This window comes from Thermobia domestica, unplaced genomic scaffold (genome assembly GCF_964235325.1).
Source record: "Thermobia domestica unplaced genomic scaffold, izTheDome1.hap1.1 HAP1_SCAFFOLD_698, whole genome shotgun sequence".
In the NCBI taxonomy this organism is placed as follows: Eukaryota; Metazoa; Arthropoda; class Insecta; order Zygentoma; family Lepismatidae; genus Thermobia; species Thermobia domestica.
In genome coordinates this window covers 66,292-79,963 of record NW_027656408.1, presented here as the reverse complement: position 1 = coordinate 79,963, position 13,672 = coordinate 66,292, and the positions used below count along the sequence as shown (strand labels likewise).

General features: G+C 41.8%; 2 non-coding genes across 2 annotated transcripts; both read right to left on the bottom strand.

Moving 5' to 3' along the window:
• Positions 1-12,124: 12,124 nt before the first annotated feature.
• Positions 12,125-12,243, bottom strand: LOC145677225 (5S ribosomal RNA). The gene has a single exon (XR_014129703.1). It is a non-coding gene; the product is annotated as a 5S ribosomal RNA (ribosomal RNA).
• Positions 12,244-12,420: 177 nt separating this feature from the next.
• Positions 12,421-12,539, bottom strand: LOC145677220 (5S ribosomal RNA). The gene has a single exon (XR_014129697.1). It is a non-coding gene; the product is annotated as a 5S ribosomal RNA (ribosomal RNA).
• Between the last annotated feature and the right edge of the window lie 1,133 nt (positions 12,540-13,672).

The window sequence follows — 13,672 nt, the reverse complement described above, 5'->3', positions numbered from 1 at the left end:
CTCAGTGCCAGAACTTCAAACTTAAGCACGTTCCCCACGGATGCGGCGAGCAAGCTGAATGTCCTTAGGCATGATTGTGACTCTCTTTGCGTGAATAGCACACAAGTTGGTGTCTTCGAAAAGCCCTACAAGGTAAGCTTCACTTGCCTCCTGTAAAGCCATGACAGCTGAGCTTTGGAAGCGAAGATCTGTCTTGAAATCTTGTGCAATTTCTCGGACGAGTCGTTGGAAGGGCAGCTTGCGGATGAGCAATTCAGTGCTCTTCTGGTAACGACGAATTTCTCGGAGAGCCACAGTACCAGGCCTGTAACGATGGGGCTTTTTCACTCCACCGGTAGCTGGAGCACTCTTTCTTGCAGCTTTGGTGGCAAGCTGCTTTCGAGGAGCTTTGCCTCCAGTAGATTTCCTAGCTGTCTGCTTGGTACGTGCCATTGCAACTGTCACGACTTGTTTCAAATAATTGCGCGCTGAACGAACGAACGAACGAACGAATTAATTACTTTACTCTGCGGTAGGCAGAGATGGGCTTCTAGCATGATGCTATTTTACCCAGAGTGATAAAAGATTAGTAGCAAAGGTATCCTGGCAAGTCGCTGTACGGAAATACGGAAATAAATTAGAGAATAAAGAGGGCCCCTTAGCAAGAAAGCTCGCCCCCTTGAGTGATGCACCAACCTATATCTACGTGCACCTCCTACATGCAGTTAGAAATCTAAAGCAACATGTCGTCTGTGGTGTCGCGCCGCGGTTTTTATCCTAAGACATTTACCGGACAGTGTGTATTAGAGAAAGAAAGAAGGGTAAAAAGAAGATAGGAAAGCGCGTGAAGAATTTTTCACCTCACCATTGGCTTGGGTAGTAGGAGGAAAAACCCCGGAAACACATGGAGTCCAGGAAAACCCCCTTTATCGGTCATGCACATGCTCAAGTTATTTACATGGTAAACCACACAAAGAAGGGGTGGGAAAAACCATGTAAAAGCATATTTTACTGTCTGTAATATTTCAGCTTTAAAGCTGGGTGTGATTTAATCTAATATTGTTAATTGTCTGTAGTTTGGTGGGCTATTTTGGTTAGTGGGACATGATGTTATTTTTAGCATGCAATTTGGGCTTCTTCTTCTTCCCCTTCATCCCGTTGCTGTCTGGTTTGGTGTTGTCTTGGTTGGTCTCTTTCTGTCTCTCCTTTGTTTTGGGTCGATATATTCTGGATCTGGGATGTACATGTATCCGTCTGAACTGGTTATTGGCTGTAGATGTGCGTTGAGGATTCTCAGTGATGCTATTTTGATGTCTTTAGCTAGTTGTCTGCTGGTTTCTTGGTTTGTAGCGCTGGTTAGTAAACTGGAGACCCACACTATGATTCTATTTGTGGCTTCTTTTATGGCTTCATTAACATACTGTTTGATGTGATCTGGTATTGGTAACTGCTGTTGTGATTCTTTGGTTTCTTGTCTTGCCTTCTGTTTTTCTTGTGGATTATGCGTCACATTTTGAAGATCCTGTTGTTTGTTTTGCTTGGTGTACTTCTTTGTGAAGATCGTCCTTGTTTGCTGTGGAGGCTCTGGATGTCGAGGCCGTTTGGGACAACTGCCACTTCCGGTCCGATGTCCGTCCGTAGCACAAGTTGCGCAGAACATATTGGAAATGGGTCTGTTACAGGTGTTCCTATGTGCTTTCCCACAACGAAAGCAAACTCTTTCTTGGTTGCACTGCTGTCTACGGTGCCCGTACTGGTAACAGTTCCAGCATGGGTCTGGTCTTGCCTGTACTTTGGATTCCTCTACCCTGTGGTGCTTTCCCTTGATGTGAATTCCATGCATTATCAGAAAATGGACCTGCTCTGGATTTGCTGTGAAGACCCGTAGGAGCGGGAGTGGCCCATTTGCTGATTGTATTCTTATGATATTCAAGAATTCAATGCTCTGCTTGCGTAGCTCTTGTTTAATAGGTTCTAAGTCTTCTTCTGGGGGTATCCCTTTTATAACATATGTAAACGTTTGGGTTTTTTGCCTCTGTTTGCGATTTGGACCTGTGCTTCTTTTCTCTTCTGGGCCTGGAAAGGGCCGGTTCTCCTGCATTTCTGGCTGTGTTGTCTTTCTTCTTCTGGATTTGACTTCAATGAAGCTCCCAGTTTCTTCATTTTCTTCCTCATTGTGGCTCTGAGAAGGGCCGCTTGCGCTGTTTCTGCTCTCGGTACGAGTGGAGTTTTCTGCCCGTGTTGCCTTTGGGGGAAACTTTCTGTTGAAGGCATCAAGTTTCTCTTTAAAAGCCGGGCTAGCATAGAAATCTTCCTTCTTCTTTCGCTGTTGATCTTCTTCTTGGTTTTTCACCTGTGTTTTGTCTTTCTCTTTGTTTGGTGGTTGGCTTTTCACCTGTGAGGTTTCCTCCTGTGTGAGTGTTTTTCCGTGGCTCTGAAAAGGGCCACTTTCTTCTTGTTCTTCATCAGAGTTCGGCAGCTCCTCCCCATTATCGATCACGCAGTGGACACCGAAATCTTCATGGTTGAAAATTCGTAGGAATAGCTCTCGAACAACATGAGTAGGGAAGTTTACCATAAACCTCCTCTTTCTGATTTGAGTTACTTCCATCCCGGAAGCATCCATCTTCTTCTTTATCTCCTCGATGATATCCTCTGACGTCTGAAGTTTGTGTCCAACGGAGTACAACACCACGGGTAGAAGGTTACACCGTTCCTTCCCTGGTTCAACTATTACGGTTTCATCTGGTTGTGGGCTCTGTGGCTTCTCTTGGATTGCTGTTTCCTCTGCGGTGGGGTTCTGCTGTCCCTCCTTCTTCTTTGCTGATCGCTTCTGCTTCGGCATCTCGGACTGTTATACTTTGTTTCAGATTGTGGCTCTAAGAAGGGCCGAATGTCTATATAGGGATTATGGACCTAAAAAGGACCTAATTTTCTCTATTTTTGTGTGTTTTGTCTCTATGCGAACTAGAAAGAATAGTACTGAGTTCCTGTCAGCCGACTGTCGGCAAAGCCTGTACAACCTATACGGCCAGTGCGAATCTTGGTCCGCGATAGGGGGTCCAGCCGACAGAAAAACAATAACTATTCCTTATAGAAAGCAGTGTGTGTAGGTCAATGTTGTGTTCTGGGTAATTTTATTTCGTAAATTTTCTCTCAGCAGCCTATCTGAAAAGACTGGCTACTGGCTCTCTTCTCTAAAAGCAGCTCCTTCAGTTGGCACCGTTAGGTTTCCGGAGTATTAACTTGCAGGTCATTTGATCTCGAAGTTCTACGATGACGACAAAATCTTCAACCGCAATCTTCTCTCTGTGCTCTCTACTGCTTCTCTCACTACACACGAGCGATCACCTCTCTCATGTCGCACCAAGTCGCTGTGATGGTGATAGTGTTTTTAGTGAGTTTTTGTGTGTGATGCCGAAGTGTGTGATGCCGAGATGATGATGTGTTGCTTGGTTTGTGGCTCTGATGTGGCTCATGAATGTATGTGATTGTCGTTGTTTATGTGTGATTTTGGTTGTTGTTATTGAAGTCTTATGATTTTGTATTGGTACTTGATGTTAAGTAGAAGGTTGGTTTAGGGTGGGGAACGTGCTTAGGTGGGGATTTGGATTAGATTGTTTGCTTTTTTTTTTTTTTTTTTTTTTTTTTTTTTTTTTTTTTTTTTACATTGCAAGGAGGGAATGGAGAGTGGTTAAAGGGGGTTCTGTAGGTGTTCTATCTTCGTGTGTGAAGTTTTCCTTGAAGAACCTTTTGTCTGGAATTCTTTCTCTGTATCTTCTGTTTAGTTTTATGATCACTTCTTTGATGGGTTGTAGCTTAAATCGGTCGTAGTATGGTTTGATGTCTTCTTGATAGTTTTTCGTTATTCTTCGGAGCCAATAGCGCTCTGCACGAGAGATATCTGCGATATTGTATCTATTGAATAGTGGATGACCATATAGGAGTACGGGTCGAATTGCCATTTTGTATAGATATGTTTTATTTTTTATACTCAATGAAGGGTTCATGCTTATACCACTAAGCGCTTTGATGTTGCGGATAGCACGTCTTCTGCATTCTTGAATATGGGCGTTGAGATTCAGTCTCTTGTCGAATAACACTCCTAAGTATTTCGCTGTAGTGGTTACAGGAATCTTTTGATTTTGGATGGTGATGTGGTTGCGGGTGTCCTTTATGGAATGTCGGCGTCTTCTTGGTGGAATAAAGAGGATTAGTTGCGTCTTTATGGGATTAAGCTGTAGTTTCCATTTTTGACACCAGAGCGCAAATTCTTCAATTTGTTTTTGTAATCGGTTAAGTATATTGTGCGTAAGCAAGGTAGATGTCCAATAGGCTGTATCGTCAGCAAATAAACCAAGTTGTGTTTTAAATTTGTGATTAACAGGAGTGTCATTGACATATAGTAGGTATATTAAAGGTGCTATGGTTGAGCCTTGAGGTACGCCTCGTTGGATGTCAATATCATTAGAGTATTGATTATTGATTTTGATCTTGGTAGTTCTGCCTGTGAGAAAGTTATGGATCCATCTTATAATTGTTGTTGGCATATTATAGTTGGTGAGCTTGCATAGTAGACCATCATGCCATACTGAATCAAACGCGCCTGTGAGATCCAGAAAGGCAGCACCTGTGTTGTGACCTTTTGAAAAAGCTTTTTGAATGTGGTGGCAAATTCTTACTAGCTGGTCGATGGTGCTATGTTGAGGTCGAAATCCGGCTTGCTGTGGTATCAGTAGATTGATATCAAGGAGATATTGATGGAGTCTGGTAACCAAGATTTTCTCCATTAGTTTGGAGAAAATATTTGTTAGTGCTATAGGTCGGAGATTGCATGAAAGGTTTGCTGGTTTGCCTGGTTTATGTAGCAGAATGGTGAAAGATGTTTTCCAGACTGTTGGAACATATCCAATGTAGAGGCTAGCTGTGTACAGTTCTGCAAGTTTCGTATGAAGTATAGGTGGAGCCGCTTTCAAATGCTGAGTTGTTATCTTGTCCGGGCCTGGCGCGGAGTTCTTCCTTTGTTTTATTGCATCGTCAACTTCTAGTGGATGGATAGGTTCTAGAAGTGTTCTAATAGATGGTGGATGTTGGTCAGCTAGATCTGCGGCTGTGAGGTCTTCGAAGTTGGCTATTATTGTCTTAATTGTGAGCGCTATTTCTTCAATCTGGTGTTGTTCTGGAGTGTTTGCTGGTGGATCTTGGAACTTGGCTGTGAAGACGTCAGCTAGATGGTGAAGTTTTTCTCGGTCTGTGCGTAATTGGATGTTATCAATAGTATCTGGCAGTTGTAGTTTGGTTTTGGTTTTATGAAGTTTTCTAATTTCTAGCCAAAACTTGGAGATGTTGTCCTTTTGTAATGCGTTGAGTTTCAAACAGAATGTATGAAATTGTTCTTCCCTGTATGCTTTGATCATGTTCTTGATGGTGTGGTTAAGATTGTTAAGTTCCAATTTTGTGACAGGTGAGCGATGTTTATTATACATTTTTTGGAGATATCGTTTGTGCCGGATGTTGTTGACTATTTCTAGTGGCAGGCGATCCATTCCAGGGATGATCTTAGTAGTAGGTATAAATAATTTGTCTGCATCTTGAATGATATTTGTGATTTCAGTAGCAGCCTCTTCTATGGATTGTGGCGTGTGGGTAATGTTGATCTTCTGTAAGTTTTCTTCTATGTTTGCTTTGTAGCTGTCCCAGTCTGCATTTTTGAAGTCCTTAACTGTATGCCATTCGGCTGGAAATTTTGGATTATGTAAGGTGAGGTGCGTAGCCAAGTGATCTGATGGAAGATCTTGTTCAGTATGAATGTCCGGTTTGAATTTCAACAGTCCAGTGGTGCAAAGGATTTTGTCGGGCTTGGTATCTATTTCCTCAGGCCGTTGTGCGAGACGTGTTGGTCCTGGAATTTTCAGCTGGATTAGCGAGCTATCAATTATATACTGTAATAATTTCTTGCCATTATTATTTGTAGTGGGATCGCCTAGTAGCTCATGTTGTGAGTTCATGTCAAGGGCAAGGAGAAGGTTTGGGAAGGTTGCAAAGTGATCTATTAATGGAAAGGATTTTGCGATGTCGGTACTGGGATTGTTATAAAACGTAGCTATGTGGATGAGGGATTGGAGTTCTACTTTGACAAGTAAAGGTGTGGTTGATTGGTCATAGAGATTTGTAGGAATGGAAATGGTCGAATATTTTATGCCTTTACGAAGTAGAATTGCCGTGCCTCCTGATGCTGTTATCCTGTCATGTCTGATGATGTGATAGCCTTGCGATGTGGTTCTGAAGGATTTTGTGAAATGAGTCTCGTTGATGATGGCGATGTCTATGGAGTTGTCTGCGAGGTATGTGAGGAGTTCTGCCATTTTGCTGCGAAGTCCTTGAATATTGATATATAGAATTTTGGTTGTGGCAGATGAAGATGCAACCTTTCCCTTGCGACGCCCTATCTTACACATCTTGTTTTCTTGAATGTTGTTTGGGTATGTTTATATAGGCATATCCTTGTGTGGAGTTTAGGATGTTAATTTTCTCATTGAAGATGGCAGCAGTAGCTTTTTTAATGGAGCTATGCAACGACTGAGTCTCGGAAGGTTTTGTTGCGAGAGTTAGAACAGCGGTGACCCATTGAATGATGTTGTGTGTTATTTCTTCAATAGCTGCTTTAATAGCTTCGTTGATTGGAGGAGACGGAAGAGAGGTTGCTTGAGGGGTGACTGAAGTTTCTTCAGATAATGATGGCTGTGCATTGGAGGAAGCTTCTTCAGAAGTCTTCTGTGTAGCAACCTTCGGTTTGTTGATAGGATATATCTTGAGTTGCATGATGGAGTCTTCATTGTTGGCTGTAGTAGGTCGTTTTGGACAATTACTGCCTCCAGTTTTGTGGCCGTTTAATTTGCAGGTGGCGCAGAATGGTGTGTTGCCAGTAATGCGGCATTTGTGGTTGGAGGTGCGGTGTACTCCACATTTGTAACAGTGTTGTACGGCAGTGCAAGTTGCTGCAAGATGGCCATACTGGAAACATTTAGAGCAAGGGAGCGGTCTACCTTGACTCTTGGAAGCTTCCACCCTATGGTAGTAGTTGTCGATGACTATTCCATTGGTGATTAGGGTGCTTATTTGCTCTGGGCTATAAGAGAAAAGTCTGAGGAGTGGTAGTGGTCCTCTATCAGATTTAATTCTAATGATGTTGTAAAAGTCGATAGATTGTTGTTTAAGTTCGTCCCTTATTTCATCCAGGGAATAATTGAGATCAACGCCAGTGATGACGCATGTGAACGTAGCTTTTGGTGGTTGAGTATTTCGTTTGCGTCCTTCATTGGAGTGCCATGTCTTGTCGTAAGAGAACTCAGAAGGTGGATGGAGTTCCATGAAACGTCGTTTCTCTTCCATGGTGTTGAACTTGATGCGGATACCACTAATATGTTTTACATAATATATGGTGTACTTGATATTTGGCTGCCTCTCGGTGATTCTTTTGTTCAGTGTCTTTTTCTCCTGTAGTTCTGAGCGGAGGTTACTAATGGTTACACAGAGATCATCAGATCCTTGAATGGTAGATGCATTAATGGGTTGAGTTATAGATGGCGCAGTTTGACTCTTTTTGGACACAGCAGGCACCTCTTCAATGTCCTCTTGATGGGGATCTATGGGATTGCTGTCATCTTCTTCGGCTTCTTGTGAATTGATGCTTCTTGTATCAAATGTAGCGTGTTTGCTGAAGTCGCCCTGATGTAGTGGTCTTGGTGGTGGAGAGTCAGGATCGGAAGAGCTGGTGCAACTGCTGGTGTGACTGTAGTAGTCTTGATAGTTTTCTCTTCTTGCTTGGGTGATGGTGTCCGGAAAGTCGGATTCCTTGAATGGGCTATCTCTGGATAGAAATGGCGGAGATGGTGGGTGCATGGCTGTGATTTGTGGAGTTTCCTCTGATGGACCCCAGATGTAGTCGCGACTGCGTAGAGAATCACTTCGTAGTTGACGAGTGGAAGTAGCCTGTTCTGTTTCTGCTTCTTTCTTCTGAGATGGTGTTTGCACTGGTTTTCGGGGAGCGGTATGGTCCTTAGGTTTCCTTCCTGAGGTCTTCATGGTGATGTTGTCTGGCTGAGATATTAAGGAACACCACAGATTAGTAGGTGTAAGAATAGCTGGGGTGGGTTATGAGAGGGACTAAAAAGGGCCGAAGTGAAAAGTAAGGCTCTGGGACTAAAAAGGGCCGATAGGAGGTGTGTATAACGTATAGTGTGTGATTGTGTATTGAGGGTGTTGGTATAATAGCAAACCTTTAGTTAACACCGCTGGGTAGCCAGGTCGCTGTGTTGTATCGTATGAAAAAAGTGTAAGTGTGATAAATTATTGTCCCTAACTCAACAGTCCCGTTGGGATTGGTTAAGGCCAATCGTTCCCCGGCTGTCGGCAAAGCCTGTACAATCTAAAGTCCTTACTCTATGCTCAGGAGCTCTAGAGGGCCAGGGAAACGTATGATCTTAACCACTCCGGCCGGTGTGTCACTCGTCAATACAGTCGGGGAGGGAGGAAATTAACTTAGCTCTGGCCCTAATAAGAGCCGAATTCACTTAGGAATTCTATTCAGTCAATGTCAGGTCTTAAGAAAGACCGGCAAAGCCGATAGTCCAAGTCAGATAACGATAATTCCAAAAACCCGGAGACGAATTAAACAATTAGCCCATCCGCAGACTAATTTCCAACAACTGTTGTAACTAGTGTGCTAATAATATATAAACGCGTGGACGATAGCTTGCTACGGTTAATCCGCAGGAAACGTGCAAACGATGAATTGTGTTCTTGCGCCGAATTGCGCGCTGAATGAAGTCAAGTTATATAAAGAGCAAAACCGTTAAATCAAGCTATTTCTCATTGGATAAAGTCAGTCGAAAAGGACAGTTCTCATTGGCTTAGACACGTTTTGTGTTTTTCCTCCGTGCTTTCCCTGCATGATCGAAGGAACAAAACCACGAGTCTTGGGCTGCTTGGGCTTGTATTTCTCGTGTGTGGTGAGCGAAGCAGTAACATATCGAAATGACAGGACGTGGAAAAGGAGGCAAGGGTCTTGGCAAAGGAGGTGCCAAGCGCCACCGTAAAGTTCTTCGTGACAACATCCAGGGTATCACCAAACCCGCTATTAGGCGTCTTGCTCGCCGTGGTGGTGTGAAGCGTATCTCTGGTCTCATTTATGAAGAGACCCGAGGAGTATTGAAAGTATTCCTGGAGAACGTAATCAGAGATGCTGTTACATACACAGAACACGCCAAGAGGAAGACAGTGACAGCTATGGATGTTGTGTATGCCTTGAAGAGGCAAGGAAGAACCCTGTACGGTTTCGGAGGTTAAGTTGGGGTTCCTCCTATTTTGGATATAAAATTGGCATAAACGGCTCTTTTCAGAGCCAACAAATTTATATAAAGGGAAAGATTTACTTTGTGCGATTTTCTGTTAGATTATAAGAATTCGTGTAACTACATTAAAGCCTTTTGATGCACACTAAATTACAGACGTAGAGAGATTAATTTGAGAAAATCATACGTTTTTTTTTACATTATGTACGTTCATGTATACGTATTCATATCATGTAGCAGTATTAATGCTGGAGAAGGGGTTCTGGTTGGAAATTGGCGATTTGTTGGAAGTAGCGAGCATGAGAGATGCGAAACGCAAGTCGGAATTTCTGTTCTGACAGTAGGATGTACGTATAGAGGCTTATACAACTTCTATACTGTGCTGTGAGGGGCGAATAATGCGTTAGAAACCTGAATCTTGTCCTTTATCTTGTTTACGTGGTCTTGGGTTCGATTTCTTTCTTTTGCGGTAGTGTCTATTGTGATTTACATGTAAATTAATGACACTTCGTAGCGGGTTACTAAAATAAAGAGTAATACAAATATGAGATGTAGGTTAATGCATTGTATACTTCACATTATTTACTAAAGAAAGGCAGTAGTTACAAGAAACCTAGGCTCGCTCGTTGGGCACAGTAGCAAATGAGTTCTGAGATCAGAGAATAAGAGTAGTTGCGTATTACAAACCATATACATATAACACATATCACACAAATATGAATATCGACCTTGCAAAGAATAAATCGTACTTAAGTGTGCATTTAATGTCATTACTATGTTGCAAAAGAAATTTAGGAAAGTTTTCTGATCCGCTCTGTTCATGATGTCATTGGGGCATAGTAATGAACAATAATAAATGTCGAGAACATATTGAACAGAGTAATTTCAGCCAAGCCAACGCAAGAGAGAAACATGAGTGCTTTAAGAATGTTGGAAATTCCTTTGTCTAGCATGAAGTACATGAGAATATGTGGTATGAGGTTTTCTTCCATTGCTGAGAATCTGGGCTCGACTGTCCTGTCCTCTGGGTAATATGAGCCCGATGTACGCAAATATCAAAAAAATGTAGCTAGCGACAATACAAAAGGTAATGATCTTATAATTAATAATGTAGTGGGAACTAAGCACATCGCTGTTTGGAGTATTCTAAAGTTAGTGTGACTTCCTATGGGCTTCAATTACGATCGACGACTACACATATACTAATTAATCGAATAGCAGCGAGAATTTCGAATGAAACTAAGCAACTATCTCAGACACTTTTGATGAGTCTGTATATCGAAAACAATTCATTTCAATCGTAAATCTCCTCTATAAAGGGGTTTGTGGCCCTCATAAGGGCCGATTTGTATGAGATATAGGTCTTACATTTATGCCTTCTTCTCAGTTTTCTTGGGCAGAAGTACAGCTTGAATGTTGGGCAAAACACCACCCTGAGCGATTGTAACTCCAGACAACAACTTGTTTAATTCCTCGTCGTTACGGATAGCTAACTGCAGATGACGTGGAATAATCCTAGTCTTCTTGTTGTCACGAGCAGCGTTGCCTGCCAACTCAAGAACTTCAGCTGCCAGGTATTCCATGACTGCAGCCAAATACACGGGAGCGCCAGCACCAACTCGTTCGGCATAGTTACCCTTTCGCAAAAGACGATGGATTCTGCCTACTGGGAATTGAAGGCCAGCCCTGCTGGAGCGGGACTTGCTCTTTCCCTTGACTTTTCCACCTTTGCCGCGACCAGACATTGTTCAATATTCTTTCGTAATAAGATGAGAGGAAAAATTGCGGCCTCCCATGAATCAAGTCAGTTTTGTTACTACTTCAAGCGTGCACCCGAGTGCATCAAATGAAAAGCAAGGCAGTTGGCGCGAATTGAAACACGTACTGTAATTTAAATGAAGTCGATAAATCGGCGGACACATCTAATTTTGCTGAACGAGTGAGTCATCATGCCACCAAAAACTAGCGGAAAGGCTGCAAAGAAGGCTGGTAAAGCCCAAAAGAATATCTCCAAGGGAGATAAGAAGAAGAAGAGGAGGAGGAAGGAGAGCTATGCCATTTACATCTACAAAGTTTTGAAGCAAGTGCATCCTGACACTGGCATATCTAGCAAAGCTATGAGTATCATGAACAGCTTTGTTAATGACATCTTCGAGCGTATTGCTGCTGAAGCTTCTCGTTTGGCCCATTACAATAAGCGGTCAACTATCACCAGCCGGGAAATCCAAACAGCTGTGCGCCTTCTTTTGCCTGGTGAACTTGCCAAGCACGCTGTAAGTGAGGGTACGAAGGCTGTTACCAAGTACACAAGCTCTAAGTAAAAATCTTCTTCAAGATTTTTCATTTCAAACGGTCCTTGTCAGGACCAACACATTATTCGAAAGAGTTAAATCACGAAATTTGCTTCATTCTGTTATGTAGAAACACGTTGAAATCCAATTTCTATATGCTGTTAGTAAAAAAGTAAAGCACATAGCGGAGATGTGTCGTGCTTGTATACGAAAGGCATTTACTCGCCGGAGATCTACACTTAGTCATAATAATTTACTTTTAAAAAGTGGTAATACATTCCGTGTTAAGTATAGTAGTAGGTGCACACGGATCGGAAATCAGGTTATTTTAATGTGCCGTGCAAATAAACAGGCTGTTAGTGTAAGAAATAGTGGGTATAACGCTTAGAATATCGATTAATCGCTATGAAATAATGTTGATAAATTATCTCTTGAAAGTACTATAAAATTAATGTTTCTAGTATTTTCGTACTTGAAGGATAATGAAATTTGAAAAAGAGATGCCAACAGCACCTGGTGTTCCCAGGCGGTCACCCATCCAAGTACTGACCAGGCCCGATGCTGCTTGACTTCGGTGATCGGACGAGAACCGGTATATTCAGCATGGTATGGCCGTTGGCGAATGCATATGGCTTCGAGTGAGTTATTGTAGCTACGTAGGTTTGTCGGTGAATACTCAAAAAGACCAGCGCGTGGAAAGCGTTGCTAATTGTTTTAAGTAATGCATGATTACGAAATTATCGTGGTGAACGATGTGAGAATATTCGTCTTTGTGAAAAACAAAATTAGAAAAAGTATACCAACAGCACCTGGTGTTCCCAGGCGGTCACCCATCCAAGTACTGACCAGGCCCGATGCTGCTTGACTTCGGTGATCGGACGAGAACCGGTATATTCAGCATGGTATGGCCGTTGGCAACTACCTTTTCTTCAATGTCCTGTTAAGGAAGTATGTTTTAAGTAAGAATTGACATTATTAACTATAAAGGCAAGCATATTAACGTCGTTAACATTACTTGGAATATACTAATATTCGAATAAATATTTGAATGTTCGAATGATGAGTGATTCGGATGTTCATAGTGCCACTGTGTCCTATCGAGTTTACTATCACGAACCACGTATGAAATTGTATATAAATAAATAAAAATAAATCCTTTATTAAGTATTGATTACAGGAAAAAGGCAAACTTACATTCTTTAATGTACACAATGAAATGTATGAAAGATATTTTTAAGATATGTTTCACTTACCCTTTATAACGCAAGGTAGTTTTCAGTGTAGCATTCTCTTCAGCTGCGAGATAACGTAAGGCAGATGATCATTCAGTCGTGAAGCACTAAAATGTAATATACATTTTAACTATTATCGATAAGAATTATTTACTGCAGGGATGCAAATAAAGTGAGGCAAATTAGTAAATAAAAACCGATACTGTAACTGATAATATAATTAGTTGTATCTGTATTAGTTGTATATACAGTAATCGCACGATTATCCGCGGAGTTGGATGTTGGCATAATCGCGCATAATCAGCAGTATGAGCAGAAAAGGGAAATGAAATGAAATATTTAGATTTACGTCGCATACTTATACCGGTTACGCTAAAGGAGACGGTGATGATGAGTACTGAATGAAGAAAGTGGGAGGAAACGGGAGAAACCCGAGAAAACCCATGAGCACGGTCTTTATGCACGACAAAGTTCACACGGCACGAGCTGGGATTGAATCAGGGACCCCAAGCACCGGAGGCCAAAAAACGGACAAAAAGTCTTTCGTGCAACTTTCGTTTTCGGTAAAAAGTTTACACATAATTTAGAAAGAGTAGTTTTCTGGTCTTTTTATTTCACAAGTTGGTTCATGTCTATATTTTTTACATGCATAAAAAATTTTTCAACTCCCTTGCTTATTTCCTGTTAAAGACCTCTACCTCTGATTGTATTTTTTGCACATATTCTTATTGTTTTCAGACAACATTTCTAAAAGCGTAATTTATCGTCAGCAAGAAAAGAAAAGGAAAGCCTCGGATAGTGGAATGTGTACTGTATA